This window comes from Spodoptera frugiperda, chromosome 27, assembly GCF_023101765.2.
Source record: "Spodoptera frugiperda isolate SF20-4 chromosome 27, AGI-APGP_CSIRO_Sfru_2.0, whole genome shotgun sequence".
Lineage (NCBI taxonomy): Eukaryota > Metazoa > Arthropoda > Insecta > Lepidoptera > Noctuidae > Spodoptera > Spodoptera frugiperda.
The window spans coordinates 1,475,989-1,502,241 of record NC_064238.1 but is presented as its reverse complement, the minus strand read 5'-3'; the positions used below and the strand labels follow the sequence as shown (position 1 = coordinate 1,502,241).

Sequence of the window (26,253 nt, the reverse complement as noted above, 5' to 3'; positions counted from 1 at the left end):
TTTGAAGACAAACTCTAGCTCAATTCTCCGAAAAACCTTAAAATTGAATGTTTTAATCTATTTTTTTAGATAGGACCGGGTAGACGATCCTCCGCCATATGTAAATTTATGGCGACCAGACTCATAAGTTGTTTATTTTGATTTCAAAAATATTCATGACAAAAATGTCGGAACGCACGAAAGGAAATTTCGTCTGTTACGCAATTTCGGTGTCATCATACGAAAGACGTGAGCCTGCGAGGAATTCCGGGTGTCTTCTGTAGAACGAGGGTACAGGCGTACCTCTGAATTATGTACGCATATGAAAATATTCATAGTACTAACATTTGAGCTACTAATCAACCTAGGGAAGTTGTTACCTTGGTGACGGAAGCACTACGTCATGATAAGCTGCTGCCCGTCCGTGTATAATTATGTAAATAAGTCCTAACAAATCTGTCTCGTTGAGGAAGATCTTTTGAATAAAAAACTCCAACGATACTTCCACAAGCGTGAATAAATACCACTAACTTCGTCTTTTATTCAAAGCGGACTAACTTTCTAGCCATTAGGGATAAAAGTTTCATTATCTGTGGACAGATCAATGCAGTACTTTTATTTAAAACATGACCTTTTATAACGATGAAGGAATAAAATTTTCACTATGAATATGGCACTCCTCAAAGGAGTTGTGCGTGACTATAGATAGGTAGAGACTAGCATGCTTATACTCGCGTGTGTCGTAAAAATGTAAGAACATTTCGTGTTCGTAAATGAGCTGACAATGTGCCGCTGTTTATTATTATCCATGTATACGAGCACTTGAGTGTACTGGGAGCTTCAAGTGACGATATAATGTATAGCTACAGCCATGCGAAGGTGCTTCAGGAATATTGGAACGATATTAAAAGAGACTATGTATTATGTTTATAAGGGTTATAGGAAGCGACGATGTTGTCACGGTTACTTGTTTCATTTTGAAATTGTTACAATTTTAAGAATTATTTAATTTTAAATATATCATATCATAATCAAGAGTCTGCAATAATCCACAGTAGATAACAACTGTTGTACAATGTGGGTTAGTGATTCAAAACTTACAATAAAATTAATGAACTTAACAATTAAGTTGTTCTTCACCGCCAGAAAGTAACATATAATTCAGAAAGAGTCACATTAGTACTTGACTTTGGTAGTTTCAAACCTGCGCAGGACGTCTTATCTCTGGGGCATCACGAATAAAAGAATATTCTATTATTTTCGTGTTTGAGAGTTAAAAAGATTTTTGTTTAATGAAAATATTTTCACTCAAACGTAAACAATTTTCTTTCTTTTAATATTATTAGCAATTCAATTAAATTAGCATGATAAGTTTTTTTTTGTTATCAAAACTTCAGGCAAATTGTCTTAAAATTAAACAACTTGAATATTTATAAATATGCTAAACCGACAAGTTAAACACTGTTAACGACTTTACTAATACAAAAAAGTGAAAAACTTAAAGAGAAAAACAAAATCGTTTTTTTTACTTCGTTGGATTTTATGACTCATTCATTCAAAAATACTATTAATATCGATAATATAAGGTTTGTTTTTCAAAAACAAGAAAGATACTACATAAACTTTTTTGAAAATTATAATTTCAGAAGTATTTAGCCCATATGTACGTAATTGCACCTCATAGGCACCAAGCTTTTAATGTTTCTTAGTCGTTTAGATCAGACTAGCTATTCCGGCGCCATTTCACCCGCTCTGGTGGGCTCCTATTGGTCATAGCGTGATATTTTATAGCCTTTCTGGATAAATGGACTATCCAACACAAAAATAATTTTGAAATCGAACTAGTAATTTCACAGATTAGCACCTTCAAACCAACAAATTCTACAGTTTTAGGTATCTATATAATAGTGTAGTACATGAAAGTGACTAGATAGGTACTTTTCCAATACAGTTCCAAGTCTAACTTAAATAGGCCACCAAAATCGATCTTAAGAAATACAATACATAAAGCAAAGAGATTACAAACCGAACGATTTGCAACATGCCAAAGACTATCCCCCTCTCAATAGATTTGGGTTAACGACAATATGATTTTACGAATCGCTACCTACCACAATAATCGAATATTTCCCCGGAATAGGCAATTAGACTGTCATCTCCATTCCGCAGCAGGATTATGTTGTATGAAATTTGAATAATTTTGCATTGTGATTTGACATTTTGATGAAATAAACAGCGGTAGCGTACGCAGCGAATTCACTATGACTTTCTATTTTCGTCCGTACGTTTTGTTGGTGTTTTAATAGGAAATTCGATGCTAATGTTCGGCTGTGTACGTGTCTATTCGGTTTATTTGCGTCGCTCACTTTCATAGAACATAGCTTTGTTTTTAAATGCGGATAATTGTTTTTGTATTGACCTTTTAAGAGATGTTGTTTTTGTGGATACGGAAACGTATGAATGTTTTTTGGTATATAATTGTGAATATAGCAATCTGTATATATAAAACGCTTCCATTATCGAGTGACTGACTGACAGATAATGGACAATGAAGAGACAGACAATGGAGCCAAAACTACTGGGATCTAGGGAGCTGAAACTTTTTTTTATTCCTTAAGGAGTGTAGGCGAGCACTAAGAATGGATTTCCTTAAAATCTCACGGGAACAGGAAAAAACAGATTCACTTATTTATACGTAAGAAGTCGTTGGTAAAAGCTAGTATGTTTAAAACAAGTATCAAATGTGAATAGTTATAACAATTGTACAAAGGATCGGAAAACGGTAGAATGAAATCTAGTGTAATAAATAAAAATGTGACGACAATATAGATTAACATTTCAGTTTCAGCTTAAGTGATACATGATGTCCACTAAAAAAAACTCTAACCTACATAACACGACGAAGTTTCATCAAAAAACTGTATTCCCACGTCCCGAATAAGTCCAAAAAAACCTTTCTAGCTAACTTCGTCTTCTATGTAACATTATCTATCCTGGTTATCACGTATCTGGATAATTTTCGACGAAAACTGGAACTTTCGTGTCGTCATGCGAAACTGGATAAAATTAATAATTCCGCCCACGACTAAATACCCTTGCCTCAGCAATAAGCATTAGAGGGACTTCAAAGTGGATATTCCAAACATTTTAGTACAAAAATATTGACTCTCGTCCTTCGTGGCTGGAGTAAACAAATTCTGTTGCCATTGTTCTGGCTTCAAAGATCGAATATAGACTTTGCTGATAATTGTGTTTTCGTTTTTGGCTCTGTATTTTACTTAAATCTTTTTTATTTTTTCTTGTAAGGAATTGGTATTGTCTAATCGGAGATTTATTTTTCGTTTTATGTAATAGGGTAGATGACTAATTTTTATTTTAATTGTCGTCGTATTTTTTATTTTCTTACAGTAACAAATACTTGATTTGAAATGTCGCGTGACGTCACTTCTAGGTACATTTTATACCTAGTAATTACGTATTTGCTTCTAAACTTAGATTTTTAATTTTCATATCCCGTCATCATCTCTATTAGAGGCAACATGCCTATATTTAAAACCAAGTAATATTTTTAGGTTACATAGAAAAACGAGGTTAAAAGAATTTGAGGGGTGAATAGATACAGAAGAGCGTTAAATAAATTTTGGAAAAATGTTCTTATATCTATCCACCCTTTGAATTCTATTCAACCCGTTTCACCACGCTTAATGACATTTTTAGTTTCCTGCATATTATTTTGTTCCACAGAATCTACGAAAAAATATAACTCTCACATATCCAACTATGTCCAATACTTGTACTACATGGTTCCTCGATTTCAACTAAAATCTTAGTTTAATTCCGATCTAAAAACTTGGTCCGAACCTAAGTATCGATGAAGCAGTGACCTAGTTCGGGCGACACTTTAGTAAGATCACAATCAGACTGGCTACTTTTAGAATTGGCCATCGGCGATTTGGGGACTGCATTCGTAAATAACAACATGTAGTAAAAAGTAGATACATAATATATATCTTATTCTGGTGATTTTTACTTGGAAATATATTGTAATCAGGAAAAGGAATTTTAGAGACTGAATTTGGGCTATCACGTAAGCTTACTATTTGCGTCTTTGTACTAATTTACCTTGGAAATTAAAAAAAATAATTTAACATTTATTAAATGTCATAGGATAATTAAAACAGATATACCTATACATTAAATGAAATTACATTAAATCAAAAATACTTTTTATTTTCACATTCATTACTTTGGTTTTTAGTAACAAACATCGATATTTTTGCTATATTCCTATACCTAAATTCTTTGATACTAAGCAGTCTAACACAAATTATAGGTACCAGACCATTAGATAAATCACAGAAGTGTAGTTCACAAAATTTGTGTCTAAACTTTAGCTCTTTTACGCACGATATTTGATGATAAAATTTTATTATCTAGGCCAAATGGTAGATTTCGGTTTCAATGGCTTATATAGAGACCTAAGTAACTAACAAAGGAAATTTGAAGCCAAACGATACACGTTATAATAGGGATAACAAGAGCGTTGGCTTTCATTAGGACATTTATATTAATTAGGGTTTATTTGAAATCATAAAATTATAATTTTATAAATAAAAAAAAAACACATTTTTACCGTAATTGACATTAATTGTGTTATAACTTTTATGAGACATATTAAATTATTTTTTATTTTTATCGGCTTACTTGCGTAACTAACGGGGAACTCGACTAGTTTCAAGCCATGTTTTTTTTTTTTTTTTTTTTCAGGGGGAAAATCATCCAATGACTTCTCTCGCCAGGGCAAAGCGAGAGGGAGTGTCAGACTCTTACTGACTAAAAACCACCCCGTTCCTACTCCTGCTTGTCGAGCCGGAGCCCCGGTAAACCCGCTAGGTTGTCCGCAGCTCCGGATTAAGCATCAGCCCTACTGGGCCCCATCTGTGGTGGTCTGATGGCTCTTTGAGGCGCGCGCGGAACGCAACGCGCCGCACGCACGGGTCTGGTTCTGGTCGGGCGGCGAGCTACCCTTGCTCGCCGTCCGCAGACCCGCACTTACGGTGGCCGGAGATCGTCACGCGATCCCCGACGCCCGGAGTGTCTTTCGCGTCGGCTGGGGCGTGAGGAAGTTCGTTCCCTCACGCGTCCCGCCTCCTCCTTAACTAGCATGACTGCTTCGCAGAAGGAGGAGACGGCATCCCAGTCCCCCTCGCTCCGCACCATGGCCTGAACCAAAGCCGGACGCGAGAGGTCGCCGTCGCCGATCACTTCCCTGAGGGCACGGCGGTGTTCAGCCCACGCAGGGCAGACCGCAACCGTGTGTTCCACCGTGTCCTCTGGGCGGTCTTCGCAGTGATGACACCCGGGCGTTTCCTCCCGCCCAATCAAAAACAGGAACCTACCGAAACTCCCATGTCCGGTAAGCACCTGCGTCAGGCGGTAGGTGAGGACGCCATGGCGCCTCTCTAGCCACTCCTCAAAGAGGGGACTTATCGCTGCAATGACAGCGAGCCCAGCCCTCGGTTGCGACAGTCGTTGCTGCCAATCCGCCATGAGATCGCGCCGGAGCTCGTCCCGCCACGCACTAATCTGGCGCGGCAGCGGAGTTTCGCCCCGGCGACGTGCGTCGGCGCGCAGACTATAGACGCGCGCGAGCACTTTCGCCTCCAAATCCCACGGCGGTAATCCGGCAAGGAGGTTCGCCGCCTCCCCGGAGATCGTGCGATATCCACGGATCACCCGGATGGCCATGACCCTCTGGGACGTGAGCAGCGTCCGAGTTGGCCGCCGCATCAAGTTCGGCGCCCACACTGGGGCGCCGTAGAGGGCCATGGACCGCACGATCCCCGCATACAACCTCCGGCAGGAGGCATTTGGCCCCCGAGGTTGGGCAGGAGCCGCTTAAGCGCAGCCCCCGTCCGTTCCAACTTAGGAGCCAAACGTCGGAAGTGTTTCAAGCCATGTTAGAAGCTCATATTCATGAACGGCATTCCGCGACGAATTGAACAGAAGAGCAGGCGTAGGAACGGGTCAGAAAGAGTCTGGTACTCCCTTTCGACTCACCCAAGGCGCGAAAAGTCATTGGATGATTTCCCCTTCCCCCACACCCTACCCTAAAAAGCTAGGTCAGGTTAGAAGCAACCAATATTTATCAGATGGATACAGAGAATTTTGCTATAAAATATACAAAAACAAAGTCAAAATTTTATCATAGTTAACGTAACAAACTTACAACATACCATTATTCCTGAAAACGTACTCCTCTAACATTATTCGGTTACCGTAGGTGCAAAATGTATTGTAACTCAGCAGTTAAAGTAATTACATATTCTAAACGCACGTTCGAAAGCCAACACGAGGCAGCTGCAAAGAGGAGAACAATATGGATGAATGTACTGTCGATATATCGAAGTGAATTTAAATGCTTTTGATTTATTTCGTTTGTTAGATACAGTGAAGTTTGAAGCTGAGCAAGGATTTCGTGAGCTGAATAGTAACCGTTTTAGTTTAACGGTAGTTTATAACTATTTAGTGTATAGTTGTTGTATGGATTTTGGTTGTTTCGAAGTCATAACTTCGTACCAGTGACTCGTTTTTCAAACATGAAGTATTATGTGTGAATATATTATCCTGATGGATTTTAATAAAATTCATCGTTTTTTATTTGACCAAAGAGAAACATTCTTCTTTTAAACAGCATATCTGGAATTTCTCTTGATGTTTATTTATATACAGCAAAACAAAAATAGACTTCCCGGTATCACTTTACAACTTCACCAAAAAGAGTTTTTACGCCAATACACGAGTAACCATGACATACAGTTTCAGCAAAAAAATAATGACATCGCAAAAACCCTTCGGACGTCCCAAGGTCAAGCATATAATAATAATGTTGTAGTGGACTACGTTATTATGAAATATTAAAAAGTTTGCCAAAAGCTTCTGGCTCGAAAATTAAATAGGCCGGACCGGTGACCGTTTCGGGATGAAAAAGTTAGGCAATATCCCGTTTTATGTAGCCACGATGAAAACCGAAAGGCCGACGTTTTCCAGACAAATGTGGGGATAGATTTTTTGTCGTAGTTTTCAATTTTCATTGTTATATTGATTAGGAGGGACCAAGGTGATTGGCTCGTTAAGTCGTCACAAATGAGACTGCTATTACGTTGGGCACTTCATTATTGGAATTGCGATTATTATGGTATGTAGTGTTGAATGAGGTTCGGTCCTGTTCTGTGGAACTAATAATTTTAATGGTGATATGTAGGCAAATATCCTATTGGTTTACGCTTGCATATGGCTTCGCGGAAAGGAGTGATGCTATGTTATAAATAAAATAACCGACGATGGCAAATTTTCATTAGAAATTTACATTTGTGTTTGCTAAGTATGAATTCTATTTAGTGTGTGTATTTAGAGTGTATTCTGTGGTATAAGTTTCTAAATTTAGGATGCTTATTTTTAGCAATAAACATCCTAAATTTAATGGCATTGGGTTTTAAATAACACGCAAAACAAAATAGTCACTAACGTCACGTCAAAATAGAGCGCATTAACAAATTAGGTACTGTCAACAACTTTAGTGTAACCTACCGTATAGAGTATACCTACTGCCTAGCGGGTTACCGTGGCTCCCGGGAGGAACGGGGTGGTTTTTACTCAATAGGAGTCTGACACTCCCTTTTGCCTCATTCACGGCGCAAGAATTCATTGGATGATTTTCCTCACTAAAAAAAGTATCTCACTACGATTTTTGTTTATGAGTCTAGATCAAATTCTAAACCCACAAATAATTATTATAATAGACGTAACAAAAATTCTCACCTTCCTCGTTTTATAAAGAAAACGTTAGAACGTAAACAATATTTGTCTCAAAATGTTTGTTGTAAAAATTCAGCGCGAATAAGGTCGACTTACAAGTTAAGTGCACCACGGGGAAATTCTTCCATTACAATTTCGTTTATATCACCAACTGTGCTCTTGTGTTATAATATTAGATTTTCTTACAAAACAACAACGTATTTTATAAACGTGTGAAAATATATTTTTATTTTGAATCATTATTTTGTTTTTTCATTGAGGATTTGTGGGCTTCAAGCTCATAATATTCTTTTATTTATTCTTAGTTCTCGTTAGAGGTTATTAACACCAAATACTGTTTTAAGGACCAGATATTTGATATTGGACGGAACCTGCCAAATTCCAAACCTATAAGTGGATTAGAAAAGTAAATATATTTAAAACATCTCAAAGTTATTTTTGTCTACCTAATATTAAGGACAATGTTATTTTCTGCAAATTTTGTAAATAATTCCTTTGAATGAAGCTACACTTCTTTTTTTATCAAAATATCGGAATGACATAATCTGCGCTGATTGTAGGCGTACATTTTGAAGGTTTCAAGATACCTTTAATATTACATAAGCTAATTTTACGTTTATTTTTAACTGAAATAATAAGCAAAAATGTTATTGTAACTTATAACAACGCTTTCTTCGAGACATTATGCAATAGTGCTGATTGCTAATGCTATTTCTTTATTTTCAAGTCTGCACTGAAATCGACATCAAATAATACCACATCTTTTAGTTCTAAAAGAGATAGATAACAGCAATAACAGCCAAATAACACAGCAAAAACTAATGTTTACCAGACTTAAGAATCGAGCCCAACAGAGAAGCTATTAGATGATCATCCCCCTTAAAAAAAAAAAAAACCTCCATGCTCAGTACTGACACCTCATACATGGACAAACCTAAATATAAGTATAATAATCCACAAAATAACGTGAGTATTTAACATAAAATGTCTATAAGAAAATATCCTTGAACGACTCATTTCTAAGAAATCCAAACAACTTGTGATGTTAACGGTATATTTTTTGCGCCTGCCTAGCTTGTAAATTGCTTTTTAAATCCTGAATAACTCGAACGATTTGAACAAATTAGGCTTCGTTCGGTTTTTCTGTCACGCGAGCTGGAAGCTAAGAAAATTCGAAACGATTTCTTTTATGGGATTTTGTTTACTATGTGTAAAGTATATTGTTTATGATTGTGCCTTCTATTCTTAAATATTTACTGGTTTTGTTATGTTTTGTAGTCACGACAATATTTTGATTCGATGGTCAAAGCAACATTCACACTTGGTTTTTGATTTTCAACTTTTTATTGATAGCACTTGAGTTTAAATTCGGAAGTATTCTCGTTTGAGCACCTTGAACACCTATTTCTCAGATTGGTACCATCTATATTCTATGATATTTATAGGTGCTCAAACAGGAATACTCTAAAAAATGAGCCTCAAACTTGATTCGTCCCGTAGACGCGGAAGACTTATCGAGCTACCGTGGCTTCGGCTCGAAGCGGGAGAAGGAACGGGGTGGTTTTTAGTCAATAGTGATACTCTCTCTCGCTTCACCCAAGGCAGGCGAAATTACTGGATGATTAAACCCCTCAAAAAACAAAAAAAGATTGAGTACGTACTTGGAAAAATGGTCGAAATATGGATTAGCATGCTACAGGTGGCTTTACAATACGTTATTTGTTCCGAGAATTTTCTATTATTGAAATCCTCTACATTGAATTCAATGAAAGCAATAAACAACTGGATGTAAATAATTTTGTAGTTTCTACAGAATTGAGTTCAGTAGTTAAGCACGATTATAAATGATTATCGAAATAATCAGAAAACACATACAAAAGCATCGAACAATTTTGGAAATATTTATTTTCATGATCAGCTAGTTTATCTGTTTTTTTTCTGCATAATAAACAAAGGTTCAATAAAACCTAATAAAACGTAATTATATTCTACATAGTTACCTTGTCATGGGTCAAGATGTTGCAAACAAAAGCATTGAAGACGAATTTCCGTTTTTCCTATAAAAATGGATTCTGACTCGATTTTCAATAAATAATACCAACGTTAGACGTTGATGAATGCTTTCCATAAATACATTTTGATGTTGACGGAATGATTCAAACGGAGCGAGTAAGTATAAAAAATAGCGACTTACATATCCACCTTACGCATTCTTCTACAGGATCTTTTGGTTAAATTGTAACTATGTATAAAGTTCATCATTTAAAGGTTAATTTTTAGTTACTTCCACAATCATTCTTATTTTCAGAGACACAAAGTCGAGATTGTTCTAGCAATATCAACAGCTATCATAACGATTAGCAGCAATAGAATATTATTTACGTCGCTTATAATAATTTAATTTTATTATAACATTTGTGAGACATACTAAATTACGAATGTGCCTGCTCGACCGGAGTGTAACCACAGCCTCACCGAAAACCGACGTGAAACAACGCTTTCGTTGTGTGAGTGAGGCTACCGGAGGCCCAATTCCCCCTTCCCAATCTTCCCAATCCCCGATTCCCCGATCCCGATTCGATAAAAAAAAAATGTTTTCAGCTTACTCACGTAGCAGTTTGATAAGGAACTCGACTAGTTTCAAACCATGCTAGAGGCTCATGTTCATGAGCAGCTTTACGCGACACACGACACGGCACTGTCACGCTACTACTGGCTACTCGCTCGTAATGTGTTTATGGTTATAGATATTATGTAACAACAAATAATTACATTGTATAATAGTTGCAAGAGACAATGTATGACTACAACACAGCTGTCATAGATATTACACCTCTTACAACGATGATGAAACAAGATGCGCAGGTACTACTGATTCATTTGTAAATATTTTAAACAAACAATCAACAGGGGATTTATGTGTGGAAGAGCCATGCTTCGGCACGAATCACAGAAAACCGACGTGAAACAACTCTTGCGTTGTGTTTCATTGTGTTACCGAAGGCCCAATTATCCCCTTCCCAATCCGCGATTCCCCAACAACCCTTAAATTCCTAACCCCCAAAAGGCCGTCAATGCACTTGTAACGCCTCTGGTGTCCATGGGCAGCGGCGATTACTAAAAGTTTTGCACTACGCAAGTATAACTAAAAACTAGAATAACAAAAATAAATTACACGGGTATTAATTTTTTACTCACTTAACTGTTTTTTAACTAAATTATTATCAACAAAATATGAAGCAATAACCTATTCAAAAAAAAAAAAAAACAAATTGAATATCCAAATCATACGGTCGACTAAGTCTTGCCCATGACATGTTATTTTCTACGGCTGTATCCTCAAAGTTTCAAGGGTTTGACGACAGGATTTGCGGAACCCACATCCAAATTATATGACTCTCAACAATTCCGTGCCCTTCTCAAATGGAAACAAGGCGCAATGGAGTTGACGTGAAGATATTTTTTGCTGTATTTTTATGTTCGTCGAGTCTGTATGGATATTTTGAATTGTTTTATAAAGTTCTCGGTTGGTTCAGTGGTTAGATCTTCAGTTGTGGGCTTTATTCTTCGTGTTCAATCTTTTTCTTAACAAAAAGATGTCTTAAATCGCTGTTTCAAAAACACTAGGCACCCCTGGTGCTTTTGAAATTGTTTCTTACTTAATTTATTACTAGCTTCTGTCAGCAGCTTTTCCCGTGTTTCCTGGGGTTAAAAACTTCGATTACCCAAGTCAGCTCAGTCAGTCAGTGATTTTTTAAAATCAGTAGTTTCAGCGTGATTGATTTGTGTGATAGTGTCATTAAAATAGAACTTATATAATAAAACTTTATTTCTATTTCATTCTCTATACTACCACAAATCTGAAATCTTGAAATCAATAGAAAGTTAGGCAAGGCTTGGGAGAACTCAAACGACAAGCCAGTCATGTTTATTATTTAGGTGAAACTTTACCGTAGATTTTACGATCACTTGAAACCAACTACATCCATACGTGATCGATCTAGCCTGCACTTATTTTGATTGGTACAGTGGCATACAAAATATTATTCAAAAGTTTTACCAACGACAACATTCTAATGCTAATGTAAATTTAAAATAAAATATAAACACAAGGTCAAATCGTATTTATTTTACGAAGTTATCATTGCACTATCCCTCTGTTTTATTTTTTCAAATATAAATTTTCATCGGTCAGTCATAATTAGATATAACTAAATAAAATTAATTTCTTCACAAAAAGTATTTAAACAAAAATAAATAAAACATTTTTATCGTTGATTGTACCGGTTCCTTGTAAAACATGGTTCCTTGAACCAAACTCCGTTCGTTTCTTGATTTCAAATGAGTACTTATTTTGTAAGAGTAAGGCTTCTTTCCGATTCCCTAATTGATTTATTGGTTCCTTCGACTCTCAAACGTCCGAAGTACTACGTTAATTGACTATAATTGAAATCTCTAATAATTGTACGTAATTAATTAATTTTGAAATTAAAAATTGAATGTCGTGTCTTGAGTTCTTTTCTTTTAAATGGAATGTTTTGGCGGACATTTTGCGAGAGGATTATTGACATTTTCGTGATTTAAAAAGTGAAAGGATTGTTGTTTATTGTTCGAATTTTAAAGATATTTTTTGTACTATACGAAGCTGTTTATTTTAATATAACAAGAAATTTTGTACGTAACATACAGTTTATATTAAAAATTTTGTGCAATGTGTATTTCACGTTCTTTTTTTATAATTTATCAAAAATAAATCAGAATAAACCTCTACATAAAAATAAACGTACACAACGTAGGTAACATCAACATCGCATTTCCTGATCCATTCAACTAATCCGTTCTACCAGCTTTGCAATTAATAAAGTAAATACCGGACCTTCGATCCGTACATAATTAGAGCAATGGCCCATCGCTAAGTCCATTCATGTTGGCGAAGGATAATCTGGTCCTCATTTAAACACATCACGTATAATTCTACTTAAAGGTCCAGATGTTAAGAGAACCAATTCTTAGTATACAACGATTGAGTAATTAACATGATGTAATGATTGAATTTTCTTAATTAATGCATAGAGCTAGATGAAAATTAAATAAAAGTTATACAAACAACACGTTTGTATAACTTTTGGGATATACAAAATATGTATAGTAACTTAATTATATTTTTCGGCTTACTCACGTAACCGTTTGATGGGGAATTTGTCTAGTTTCAAGCCATGCCAGAGGGTCATATTCATCCATACTTTTCCAATAGCAACGCGACAGTCGCCGTGTCACGTCTTGTGTCGCGGAATGCTGATCTTCATAAATATGAGCCACTAGTATAGCTTAAAACTAGTCGAGTTCTTCGTCAAAAAGTTGCGTGACTTGGCTTTACCTGACTTGGGTGATAGTATACTTTATATCCCACGGGAAAGCGGGCGAAGCCGCTAACAGCAGTTAATAATACATAAAAAAATCTTCTTCTGTATATGATTACTGAAAATAGACAGATTAGCCAGCCTTTGATGATCCACCTATTCAAACAACATAGTTTCAATAGTAGCCCTTGTACTATTGTTACTCTTAGGGTCAAAGACCGATTACTATTATGTAAATGTCTATGGAAATGTATTGTGTTTATTCCCATCCTATCTATACATTCAAAGTCAAAGCATTTATTTCAAATAGAGACTTTTGAAAGGTAAAATTTGAAGTATTCGTAACTAGCTAGTTATTTACGAAGAAAATTCTTCTTGATTTTTCAAGTCTAATATTTTAAAATTTCTTTAATGAACCCATACGCATGAATTCATTTACATTATCTATACATATAATAAAATCGTAGAAAAGTGCTGTCTGTACATTGAAAATAAAAATAAAAAAAATAGCAGGGGTTATTGTTATGTCGATGTCGAACCAAAAAATGTAATTAACTTTTTTTTGTCTGTTTGTCTGTTTGTCTGTTTGTCTGTTTGTCTGTTCGTCTGTGCGCGCTAATCTCAGAAACGGCTGATCCGAGTTGGATGCGGTTTTCACGAATATATTGTGGGATGCTTAAATTTACATTTATTGTTTGTTTCATGTCAATCGGTTCATAAATAAAAAAGTTATGTCAAATTAAAGAATCACGTCGAACATTCTATGCTTATACCATTAATCTCCGCAACTATTTGACGGATTTGGTTGAAATTTGGTACAGATATAGTTTAGAACCTTAGAAAGGACATAGATATATTTTTATTTCAAAAATCAAAAAATAAAAATAAGAAATAAATTATTTATAAATAATTCTATGTCAATCGTTACACGACTTCGGTTCATGTTATTGTTTTAATTTATCGAAAAAAAGTAAATAAATAGTAAAAAGGTATGAAAAAAATAATATCAATATAATAAAACATTTAGTACAAAGAAAATGCTCTAACGGAGTATAGATAATTCTATGTCGATCGTTACACGACTTCGGTTCATGTTATTGTTTTAATTCATCGAAAAAAATTAAATAAATAGTAAAAAGGTATGAAAAAAATAATATCAATATAATTAAACTTTTAGTACAAAGAAAATGCCCGAACGGAGTATAAATAAATACAGTAGAACTCCAATTATCCGAATTAATGGGGACCGGGACCCATTCGGATAATCAAATATTCGGATAATCGGATTTTTTAAAAAACTTACCATTGAAGAGAATAAAAGCTACGTTTTGATATTGCACTATTTTTTTATTGAATTAAATTGCGGGGAAGTCAGCGTAGGCACAACGGCAAGTTAAGACAAGTCAAGTCAAGACTTGACAAACACTTTCGTGGGGGGGGGGGAGAATAATAGCGCACTTAGACTTTTTTTGACAATTTTTGTGATTCGGATAGTCGGAGTTCGGATAATTGGAGTTCTACTGTAATCCAAGTTGTCTTTATCCTCGATAGATGGCGTTGGGATCGAAATAGATCGCGCTATGGTTTCGTTACATTCAATTGGTTGGGTATCGGCCGAGCGCTTCGGTACTATCGTAGAAAAAGTGTATTATCAGTCGTATGATTATTTGTCTGTAGTGGTCCTGCTGTTTCGTATATTCTAAACTGGTTTCGTTGTATTTGTCAATTAATAAGTTTATTTGTTGGGTTTTCCTGGTTTTTTGGTTAAACTATACTAACGTAGGTTTAGTTTGATATCGATTATTAGTAGTTACTGTAGTTAGTTTTTTTAATAAAATTGTAAGTCTAATTTGATTTGAATTAGATTAGATTTAAGTCGTTTCTTTTAAATTATTTAGTTTAAGCTTGGTTATTATAGCATAGAGGATAGGTTGTAATATAGTTTCTTTTTTAATTGTTATAAATTCGTCAATTCGTAGCTTTCTTTAGTTTTATGTTAGTTTAAGTCCGTTTTTAAACTATTTTTTCAATGCCCTAAGTGAGTATACATCTATTAAATTCAAACGCAGAGTTCATTATGTTGATTTTTGAAGAGTTCCCTGGAATATCTTCCACATCTCATTTTTGAAGAGATCCCGCGAGATCGGGAACTATGTGGTTAAAACCAAAAATTTGCCGGAAGTCACTATTCCACGCGAACGAAGTCGCGGGCAAAAGCTATGAATAATAATATGTGAATGAGCTCATTCATATAGGTTATGTTTGCAATTCTCAGTTATAGTTAACATAACTATGACCTAGACCACTTTAACTACTAGACCACTTATTGCCAAGCCAGGTAACAATCGGTCATACATTTAAAATAATAAAATATAAAGTTGGTATTAGTGTTTTATAGCAGTAAACCATACCACATAACTATCTACACGCCCAATTAAAAATAAGCTACAATTAAAACCTTCTAAATATAAAGAAAAAAACAAACATTAACTAAAAAACTCTACTAAGATTAAAATTTCTTTTAATGAACTCCCACTTTGTTCTTCCAATTACAGCTGATTGAGTTAAGTCTGTCGGAGATGGCAGAGGATAATCCTCTCCTGATATAAACACGTCACGTATCACAGCGTGCTTAACGTGACCGCCCGTCACGGTGATACTAGATGTAGTCCCGTTGTCCCGTTGTCCCGTTTTTCCACGATATGTCACGGCGACCGCATAAAAATATACCACGTGGATTGTAACCCTTTTCTTCAGTGTGCGATGTTCGGAAGGGTTTTTCTTTTAAGGGTTTTTTAGTAGGAGTTAAAGTGGGGTTTTGGGTTGGTTTTGGAAGCGTGTTTTCTTATGCAGACAGTTCAGTATGGAACGCTACTAAAAATAAAAAGGTATGCCGTCACTTCTATTGTTTATTCATTTAAATATTATAACTTTCGTGAGACATGCTAAATTAATTATTATGTTTTTCGGCTTAGTGACGTAACTACAAACTCAACTAGTTTCAAGCCATGAGAATAGAGTAGCAGCGCGATAGTCGCCGCGACGTGTGTCGCGGAATGATGCTCATAAAATATGTGTGTCCCTAGCATGGCTTGAAACTATTCAAGTTTCTCATCAAATTGTTACGTGCGTAAGCCGAAAAACAAAATAATCACTTTAGTCGTGTTTCAACAATGATTTGGAAGAAGCATAGCTTCTCTAGACATCAGTCAAACATATTCATTTTTGAGGTCACAAAAGTTCCTATTGGTTGATTTTGTATAACTTATTTAAATACGTTTTGACTTCCATTAATATAAGTAGCATGAGAAATTTTAAGTCATAACAATTTGATCTTTCATGTATTCTACAATATAGTGCATTTTATAAGCACTTAGTACTAAAGTATGCAAATGCACTATTTCCCGTGCGAAATACTCGAGTGTAATTAAACTCATCATATTGCTATTTCTGTCTGTCCGTCATAAACTATAACGTTGCGGTTTCATTGTGGTTAGTTTTGGAAATGTATGATTGTATGATCACGACTCATAATAAATATATAGGTAAGTAGTTTAAATGTACATATATTTATTAGAATAAGCAGTTTGGTAGCGACATACGGTTTATACATGCGAATAAAACATTGTAATTTAATGGCTAATAAAAATTAAATTAGAGTAAATAATTATTACTATAAACAGATAATAATCGTAATTGAAAAATATATAAAAAGTTTCCTCACTTATATACAGGATGTAAACAAAACGTTCCCGAAAAACGCCCTTTTGTAGTTGATTAAAATTATTATTAAATAGAATAAACATTGTTTTTTTTAAACAACTCGTTTTTTTTTGCGGCGTTTTGGAGGTTGGTTGTTATACAACCTGTATTGATACCAGCACTGCCTATGTTTTAGGAAATAAAATTCGTGTTACTAACAATTTTTCACAACTTTCATTACATATGCGGTACATAAAATATATATAAATACTGTTCGTTTAATAGGTTTTGAACGAACATCAGCCGATTGGCAGCTATCAATTTATTTTCCATCCAATATTTTTAACTACACAAATCGTTTAGTCAAAATACGATAGCCATAAGGCTAAATAAATCTAGGTACGATTTAATAACAAAAATTCCTGACACATATTTTCGGTTGCCAAGCTACAAAAAATGTTTATACCTGTGTAAAAAATATTTCAAAGCTTTATTGCAGTGTTTTTTAAAGTTCACGTGTGCAATAACGTTTCGGGCTAGTTCAAATATGTTTATAAGCAAGAACGCTTTGACGCTTGCACCAATAGCGCAGTTCGCTTTAAATAAAGGTAAATATTACGTGTATAATATCACGCCTTTTATTCTTTGAAAAATATAGTGGACTTTGAGAACTGCATATGTATAGGTATTTGTCACCAGTTATGATGGGTTTGAGTTTCATATAAAAGTTGGGAAGCCATAGACCTATGTATACTTACTGGGTACATCTTAAATTTCATGTAAGTCTTAGCCTGCGAGTCATTTTATTGCGTCAACTTTCAAATTCACAATTCGATTGCAAATTCACAATGCGGACTGCCTAGCGAGTTACCGGGCTCCAGCTTAATATGTAGTAGTAGAAACGGGGTGGTTTTTAGTCAGTAAGAATCTGACACTCCCCTTTGCCTCGCCCAAGGCAAGATTTAAGTCATTGGATGATCCGAAAATTGTAAAAATCTATTATATCAAACACGAGACCTCATACCAAACTGTCATACTCATTACACAATTACTCAAATAATCAGGTCTGGGCTATCATTAATGAAATGATTAGCTTTGAACCAAGCTGTTTAGTTAAATTACTAGAATCATTATTTACAACAGTAATTTATTGACCGCTGCCCAAGTACTATTTATTACTTCAAACTACATAGAATCAAAACCGCCCTTGAGAGAAGGTCATAACTTAATATAATTACCACAAAAAACTTTAAACAGTTCTCAAGGAATACTTCTAGAAATATTCGTAAACCTATATTTTTTTTTTATAGGCAATTAAACGGTAATAAATTATGCTTTGAATAGTTCATACACAGAAAATATTTGTGAATAAAAAATCTATCGTTCCAAAACAAATAATATAACCACCATTTACTCACAATTTCGCTTTCATCGATAAATAATCTGGAATAGATCTTTATATCAATTTCAATCTTTTTTTTTGCGTAAAGGCGGTAAACAAGTTTAGACAGATCACCTAATAGTAAGCAATCGCCGCCACCCATGGACACCCGAAACACCAGAGGCTACTTCGAGGTTACAAGTGCGTTGCCGACCTTTTGGGGGTTAAGAATTTAAGGGTTGTTGAGAAATCGGGGATTGGGAAGATTGGGAAGAGGGATAATTGGACCACCGGTAAACTCACTTATGCAACGAAACACAACGCAAGCGTTGTTTCACGTCGGTTTTCTGTGAGGCCGTGGTATCACTCCGATCGAGCCGACCCATTCGTGCTGAAGCATGACTGTCCCACACTTAATTTATTATACATTATAATTGATTTAAGGTTTCCTTCAGTTTCGTATTACATAGTTTACAATTACAATCGATTTTATTATCGGTATGCGGTGGCTTTTGATTTTTGATCCTTATTAATGTCGGATTAAAGTTTTAAACCTATTATTATATTTTGGTGTTAAGTTTCATCCTTTAGGGTCAACGACTGCGTTATTAGTTTAGTGGTTGTGAGTTCGATTGCTGTGTTTGAAGTTTTGAGATTCTGATTAATATATGGTATAATCTGTGTGAAGAAGAAGATGACGGGATGCACTTGATGCCTATGAAAAGGATTGGCAACAGAGAGCTCTACGAAGAGACGAATGGAAGGAGGGTAGGGAAGCTTTTGCCCTTCAGTGGGACGACCATGGTTGAAAATAATATATACATAAAAAATAATCTGTGTAGTTGAAGTTTTGAGATCTTGATTATAATAGAAAAAACTGATTATCAATCAATTCTGGTAAATGTAGTTTCTTCATATAATTTTTACCAGTATTTACCGTTTATAAAAGATATGTTATAACTGATATATATTTTTGCAAATAGGTTACAAGATAATAACTTTACAGGTCAAATAAAATATTAATATTTTTATTAAATTCTGCGTTTCACTTCAAAACATCAACTCAAACAATACGGTGCATATTTCAATTCACGTATATATCTGAACAAATAACAGCAAAATTGTCCTTTAAAAGAAAAGTACGTTTTTTATTTGATTATAACATAAACATTCCAAAAACAAAACTTTCACGATTCCCTTTGAAGCGACATAAAATTCTCGACTGTCCACACAAAACCCTTTCAAACATTGTCATAATACGGAAATTCCAATACTCAATATAACACAGTCCTTACAAATTGTTTTCCCAACGGGGCCGAACCCGCGACCTTGCTCAGAAAGCGGTCACCGTCGCCGTGCCATTTGTCAAATATTTAGATAAGAATGTCAAACGGAATTCATTGTAAGAATCCATTGAAAATTCAAAGGAAAATTCGACGAACATAATAATATATGAAAATTTTATTATTTATCAAACAAAATTAATAGGGAGATGAAATGTTTATGAAATGCTAAGATAATTTCAACAAAGTCCGAAGTCAACAGGGACTTGATTAAGATTAACGGATTAAACCCCGAAGTCTTCTTAAGACCTGGGGCTGACAGTGTTAAGGATTATTATTAATGGACCAACTAAACGGCTATCTGACAGGCCTAGTGTACCCGACACTTCGTTTAACTCGTTCCAAGCTAGTTATATCGGGCCTTAAATACGTTTTTGCAATCTATAGATATAGATCATTTACACAAAATTGAACTCTAATGTGAATGTGCCTTAAGGTGCAATTTTATTAAAACAGGTATCATGCAGTTTTTGCCACTTATTTTAAGCTAATATTTCAGTTATACAAAATTGAACTCTGATGTGAATATGCCTTAAGGTGTAATTTAATTAAGGACAGGTAACATGCAGTCTGTCTCGGAGTTGAATTAATTAAGACATCAAGATGTCAGTTCACTATCTATGTAAGTCTATGTAGTTCTTTCACAACGAGAGTATATAGTAACTTTATAAACTTTTACCTATGTATCGTATGTAAGGAGATATATACCTATAATTAGTATTTAATTGTCAGTTAATGAAGAATGTTTCAGTACACTCTTGTCTCGTGGTAAATGACAATCATTGCATGGAAATCATTATCAATCATTATTTTAAGTGTGGGCGAGCCATACTTGACCGGCGTGATATCACAGCCTCACAGAACGTGAAACAACTCTTGCGTCGTGTGAATGAGGTTACTGGAGGTCCAATTACCTCCTCCTTCACAAACCGCAATTCTCAAAACCCTTTCATTCCTAACCTCCAAAAGGCCTGCAACGCACTTGTAACTCTTGTGTTTTGGGTATCCATGGGTGGTGGTGATTGCTTACCATCAGGTGATCCGTCTGCTTGTTTACCGGCTTATACCATAAAAAAACAACATTGGATAGTACACCTAGATTTACATTATTAAACAAAACAAACAATAGTATAGGAAATAAACAAGACGACGAGAGATGACATAACATGTCTTTATTCATTAAAGATATGATATCATCTATTATAACGTACTAGTTCGTGATATCATCACATCATGGTATTTTATTTCAGGTCCCTGACTGTAGATTTTCGCAATTGTATTCTTATAGAACAATTAAAAATCTTGCTGATTTTATCAGTGTTTGTTATTAAAGGGTTAGTTCTGGGTAATAATGATATTTACACAAACACAAACTTATGTATATCTTTGTTCTATAGGAAGTCAGATAGTATAGTGTTTAGCTTTTATCACATTCTGTCATCATCATCATTCATCATTCATCAATTTTAAATTATATTTTTTTGTGTGATAAACTAAATTAATTACTAAGTTTACTGCATCGCAGAATCCTATGAGTATCCTATGAATATGAGTCTCAGCGTGTTTGGAAACTCATAGAGTTCTCTGTGAAACAGTTATGTTAGTAAGCCGTTTGAGGAGAAATTGTAATAAAATTTATATCTAAATTAGGTAATAATAATTATGTATATGTATTAATCCATGAACATTATTATTAAGGTGGATGAAATAAAACAAAGATTATGACGTTCATAGTAGGCACGCATGTAGTTAGTGTAATCTCACCTTTATAGATGTTATTTGTATATTATGTGTTTATATGAAATTCAGTAAAAACGCGTCTCAGTTATGTGTTCGGCGTACAAACATTCTGATGTAATAGGGAACGTTTCAATGAAATATGAGTTGGAGATAATGAAAGTAAATAGACACGACCCATTTATTTGGAAGGGTAACGCTCTCAAACCTGAATCTTTGATAATGGCAAGATGAGATCCCGATAAATCTCACTTCATACGTCACGGGTACGACCAGAATATCAAACAAGATGTTGGGATCTACGTTTTACATGAAATATTTCATTTACATTTTAGAGCGGTTTTTACTTTACTTAGGTCCTAGGATCGTGTTGTTACACGAACGATCATAAGTGCCACAGATAAGATTCAATTCAATTTTAAATTTCATCATAGTACCCATTATTGGGTTTTTCAACTTTGGATTTCGTCATTAAGAGCATTAGGTATAAATTTGTACGTCGATGATATAGTGCAATTTACACTGCGTACTATCTCTGCGTATTTAAATTTGGGTACACAGTTTTGTACTATGCCCAATTCAATATTGAACCCGTTCCATCGAGTTGACGTATTTGCAAGCCAATTGACTGACGAACTAATAATTAATTCTCATTGGTAACTACTGACAGATTCCTTAAGGTATGTCGTGTTCAGTTAAAGTTTTATATATTTGACCTTCAATATTGTCTGTTCTACATAATTGGATGATATAAATAAAAATGCGTATCTGTATGCGAAATTCCATGAATCCCTATTGAGAACTTTGTATTGTACCAAAATTAGATGCCGGTGGTGAAAGGGGAAGTTTTTAAATTGAATTTAACGTGAATACATTTCGTAATATGAATAGAAACCTACCGTACGTAATAACATGCTGTATAAGTCTTCATGTTTTTTAGTTGTGTAACTTTGGTAACTTGTGTAACAATCGTTTTTCATTTTTTCCTGTCAAGGGTAAATACATGAACATGCTCACAGTTGTATGTTTCTGGAACAGGCTCAAAATATAGTAACTGAAACCAGGTTTCATGTCATTTATATGATAACATACTATACTATTTTATTATCTTAAAGAGTCTTCTAAAGTCTTACTGCCATACTCAGGGACATTTAATGATTACTAAAACTATTCCTTGGTAACGATTTTGTTCAGAAAACAATTGCTAAGGACTGGGTTAAGTAAGCATTTAATAATAAATAATCGTTATTGTACACCTTTACATTTGAAAACATATGATTATTCCCCCTCAAAAAAATATACAATGACTAGTTGAGTAAAATGTTTAAAAGATACTCAACACTCAATTCGACAAAAAAATACACTTTCGTCAAGATGGCCTTGAGTTGCGTAGAGTTTCTAGAAGAAATAAAATAAAATAAAAATATATCTAACAATTAGAGATCCAGCGCTTATGTCTCCGATGTATCCTTGACATTTAGCGTAACGAGCAAAATAAATTAATTGAAGTAATCTAGGAATCGAGACTAGTACCTAGACCCATCTTCTAATACAAATGACAACACAATATATAATTGAAGACTAGATATAGCTAGATATAGATATCAGATAAGACTGTCAAACAAAGTGAATTATAGTTCAAGTCAAAAATTAAAGCATTTAAAAAATTATATCGTCACGCCTTTTATCCTCGAAGGGCAGAGGTGCTCTGCGACTGTATAAAGCACACCCACTTTACACCATGTGTTATAAGTCCAATATAACAGGAGGTAACCCTATTGCCATATGCCAGGCACAATTCCAGACTCCGTGCTTACATTTGAGAAATTTTCGATAAACCGAAAAAAGTACAGTAATACTTTGCCCGACCCGAGATTTGAACCCGAGACCAAGCGGCTCCAGGACCAACGAGGCAGTCAAAAGTTAAAGCAAAATTTTAAGGTATTTATTATACACACAATAATGTATAATAATGTTTACACACGTACTATGTGTACTGTTATCACTTTGACTCTTTGGGAGTTTGACTGAAATTCTGTTAGGAGGTTTCAAAACTAACTGTATATATATACAGGTCCAAACAGAATTGTACAATGTAGGTATATCAATAAATATGCTACAGTAAATGTAATGAACGATGATGACTATGATGTATAACGTGTGCAACGTTGTAGCCGTATCTAACCTCGGATTTAAAAGCATTATTCCTATCAGATCCAAAATTATATATTACAAAGTCGACAATAATTATAATAACGACTATCGTGATTAAATAATTAGCCATATATGTAAAATAAATATTGAATACAAATAATGTACTAGGATCCGTCAGAGACTTTGCCCGCGATCCCGTGGGTTAAAATATCCTATGTAGATATTCAGATTTCCAGATCATAATCTTCCCCTGTACCAAAATAAATGTAATCCCGATTCATTCAGCCATTTCAATTTGGTTGAGTAACTAACATATACATACAAACTCACAAACATTCACATTTATAATAGGTAAGATTTAAAAAAAGTAATGATGCTCATTCTTCTCCTTTCGAAGCTACAATTTGGAAAGCGCATCTAGCTTCACGGACGGACAGACTATTTATTTGTTTACGTCTTAAAAGTACCCGATTATGGTTCAATTATAAAACAAATGCTTTTGACTTTGACTCGACATTGACTACTTCTATACCTATATAACTGCAATAATTATCTCGTCTACTTTCATAAAGCCCAATAGAAAATGTTTCTAAAAAAACAAAATGTGCTAAAATGCGGACATTGTAAGCATTAGCAGCTCTTCCTTGTTTTTACCGCAGGGAATTCCTCCGAGTATATTACGCAAAGAAAGAAAGAAAATTTTGTTCGATCTAACATTTATTGAGGTGTTCGTATAAGAATGTGTAATGAAAAGTAAAAATGCTACACGGCAGATAAATAAAACATTATTTTAGTATAAATAAATCGATATATCCCTATGAACATATTTTTTTATAAACCATTTTTTGATCACGTATATGTACATAACAACTAAATAGAATCGAGGAAATCACCCCCTATTACATGGGACTAATAACACAAATGGTGAAAAGTATAGCGGCATACCGTAATGTGCACCTCTGCCTACCCCTTCGGAAATAAAAGGAGTGACGTTGCATATAATCGAGGAAATCCTACTACATATAATCGTCTATAGTAAATATGTATATAAAATAACCGAATAGCTAAGCCTTAAGACAACATAGTCAACATAAAAAAACATACATTAAAACACAAACGGTTTAATATGACTCTAAAATTATCCATTTATTAAAAAAAAAACAACGTTTATTTCTTAAACATCGAACGTCAAGGGAATCAATTACAAAGTATCTAGTTTCAAACTGAGAATCGTTACGAGAATTCTTTTTTCAATGTTTGATTAAATCGGCCCTCTTTTGTCTAAAATTTAATCAGGAAATTGAAAAAAATGTTCTCGTCAATGGCGAAGAATAATGATTCTCTATCCACTTTCATATAAATCCTTGTCTATATTAATAAAATACAGAATTCAGTATTTCAATAATTAATCCTCTGTAGTTTATATTCGCGGAATTGTGATTATTTATTTTTTAGTTTGCAAATGTGTGATCAAAATGTAACTACTCGTATTTATGTTTTAAATTAAAAAGCTGTCTGTTTTTGTTTTATGCATCACGTACATAAAATAAATAATCCATGTCACCACGAAATAGATTACTCAGAATTCATTAATGGATTACATTTTTTGTATGTCAATATTATTTATATTTCAATTATTTTCCTAATTCCGTGTAAATCATACATTCAATATTAGCACTAGCTATTTTATTTTTTATTATTCTACAATTGTATACAACACGTAAAAAGATTTAATTTTTAAATTTATATTTATCTAATACGTTCATGTCACCCTGTATTAAAAAAACAGTAATTTCCAATCACACAAACCGGCTACTTACTGAGTTATAAAACACAAACTTCCCCACCAAAATGTTCAGTATAAAGAAAATAAAACATACCAACATTTCCTTAATAAAACGATCACGTGTAGTAAAGTAACTTTACTCACCGTAATGCGGAAGAAACATCCCACTTTTACAATCGGACACATCGCTCACAACCACAAATATAAACACAACCTTTAAAAGAAAAAAACTCTTGATATTCCCTAATAGTTTGCAGTACACTCACAAAGTTACTACCGACTCGGAAACCCTCGCTCATCATTAATACAAGTTCACAAAAACTTTTCTACTCATCAACATTTACGTCAATGACTACATTTTATTTCGTTTGTAGGTTAATGAAACGTCGCGCCGTCCGCTAGGGGCTTAGATGATATTCGTGTGCACTCTACGAATGCCGCGTTCGCACTACGTAAGGGCGTAACTTGACGGATCCTCACTGCGCTTGCGTGAAATAGAGTGACTCTTCTCCCTGACGGACTTATTCACGAGTTAATTAATATATCAACTTTTCTTCGTCCCCCTATATTAACTGTCACCTTTAATAAAATATTTTGGCTTAGTGTCTTTTCCCTCTGCTGGGACGAACTTTAACCGTTGAAATTTTGAAATAAAATTAGCACTGCCACTCTGCAGTAACCAATTAAAGGGCTAATAAATTAATCTGCTGTGTCCGTTGCCTTGACAGGACACTTCAGGCTTCCTCGCTAATTACTGTTTCTTAGGTATTTTGTTAATCTGTTCGTTTATTTTAATAAAGTTTTATTTGGGAGGGAGTATGATCGATTACATGGGTATAAACAAATTAAAGTCTAGAAGCTGTTTTCTGTGCGTATCCTGGGCTGAACGTGACTGGAAACGATAACGGTTCTTGGTCCTCGGTAAGGCAGTATTCGTTTAGTAACTAGATTTTTTGCCACACGTTTTCTCGGCTACCGACTTAGGAATAATAT

The 26,253-nt window shown here is 34.5% G+C and overlaps 1 protein-coding gene across 5 annotated transcripts in view; it reads right to left on the bottom strand.

Annotated features, from left to right (window-relative positions):
• LOC118282043 (nephrin) overlaps positions 1-26,253 on the bottom strand; it is a 253,331-nt gene that overhangs the window by 144,417 nt on the left and 82,661 nt on the right. For 3 of the 5 annotated variants that reach the window (XM_050705441.1, XM_050705445.1, XM_050705444.1), the window contains exon 1: positions 25,405-25,698. The exons of the other annotated variants lie outside the window; for them this stretch is intronic. The gene's annotated coding sequence lies outside the window, so the exon portion shown is untranslated. Of the gene's footprint in view, positions 1-25,404; positions 25,699-26,253 lie in introns of those variants that run through there. 5 annotated transcript variants of the gene reach the window in all.